We start from the raw sequence: 1423 nt of genomic DNA, 5'->3' as shown, positions 1-1423 counted from the left end.
CCTTGGCCAAGCCAAGCCTGCAGAGCTACATTTGCCTGGAGGGCCACCCTTTTCTGATCACGTAAAAGCCTTGCGTATGGTCTAGGGAGGCTCTGAGACTTTGTGTGCTATGTGCCCTTGAGCTGGCTCCAACTCCTGGTGACACTATGAATGAGTCATGTCCACCATGTCCTGTCCTAACAGCCCTGCTTTGCTCCTGTGGACTCACACCTATGGCTTCTTTTATGGAGTAAATCCACCTCATATTAGGTCTTCCTTTTTTCCTGCTGCCTTCTATTTTTCTCGGCATTATTATTGTTTGAGACTTGAGACTTTACCACTATCGTACTAACTTGATCTGGGTGGGGCAGGATCCTCTCATTTTCTGTTTCTCAGAAATGTGCCTTAATAATTTCTGGAGGGAAATTATGAACGTCAGTTTCTTTATTTTTTTAAATTATTTTTTAATTTAGTTTCAAGTATACAGTACGTTGGTTAGACATCTATATAGTTCATAAAACGATCCCCCCAATTGCACCCTCCCTCCTCTGACCCTCCACCTAGCCAAAGTATTGATGCTAATTGCATTCCCTATGCCGTGCTCCCCATCTCTGTGACCATCCATCAGCTACTAATTTTACTTCTTTAGCCCTTTACCCCATTCTCCCAGCCCCCCAATGCCCCTTCCCTCTGTCCGACACCAAATTGTCCACTATATTTGTGAGTCTGTTTTTGATTAGTTTGTTCTTTTGATTCCTTAAATTCCACATATAAGTGAAATCATATAGTGTTTATCTTTCTCTGTCTGACTTAAATACCTTCTAGGTCCATCAAAGCAATATCTTTTTCCATCCCCTTCCTTTTCACATGTAGGGGTCGTGTTTTCTTATCCTTTAAGCCACTCCATCCTTTGATTGGAGCATTTAATTCTTTTCCATTTAAAGTACTTATTGATAGGAATGTAGTTGTTATCATTCTTTGTTTTTTCGTGTGTGCGTTTTGTTCTTTTTTTTTTACGCCTACAGCACCTGGTAATCTTAGGTGGTCTCCCATCCAAGTCCTAACCAGGCCCAACCCCACTTAGCTTCCGAGATCAGACAAGGTCGGGCACGTTCAGGGTGGCATGGCCGTAGACTGTTATCATTCTTTATTCCTGTTTTCAATAACTGTTTTTTTCTTCTTAAAGAAGTCCCTCCAACATTTCCTGTAATACTGGCTTGGTGGTGATAAATTCCTTTAGCTTATTTTTGTCTTAGAAGCTCTTTATCTGTCCTTCAACTCTAAATAATAGCTTTGCTGGATAAATTATTCTTGGTTGTATATCTTGGGTCTTCATCCTGTTGAATATTTTTTGTCAAGCCCTTCTATCCTTCTTTTGAGAAATCAGCTGCCAATCTCATGGGTTTTTCCTTATATGTAATTATTTGTTTTTCTCTTGCTGCTT

The 1423-nt window shown here is 40.5% G+C and overlaps 1 pseudogene; it reads right to left on the bottom strand.

Annotated features, from left to right (window-relative positions):
- Window positions 1-995: 995 nt before the first annotated feature.
- LOC111736215 lies at window positions 996-1114 on the bottom strand (annotated as a pseudogene).
- Between the last annotated feature and the right edge of the window lie 309 nt (window positions 1115-1423).

The sequence above is a fragment of the Pteropus vampyrus genome, unplaced genomic scaffold (assembly GCF_000151845.1).
Source record: "Pteropus vampyrus isolate Shadow unplaced genomic scaffold, Pvam_2.0 Scaffold18, whole genome shotgun sequence".
Classification (NCBI taxonomy): domain Eukaryota; kingdom Metazoa; phylum Chordata; class Mammalia; order Chiroptera; family Pteropodidae; genus Pteropus; species Pteropus vampyrus.
This window is presented reverse-complemented; position numbering and strand designations above follow the sequence as displayed.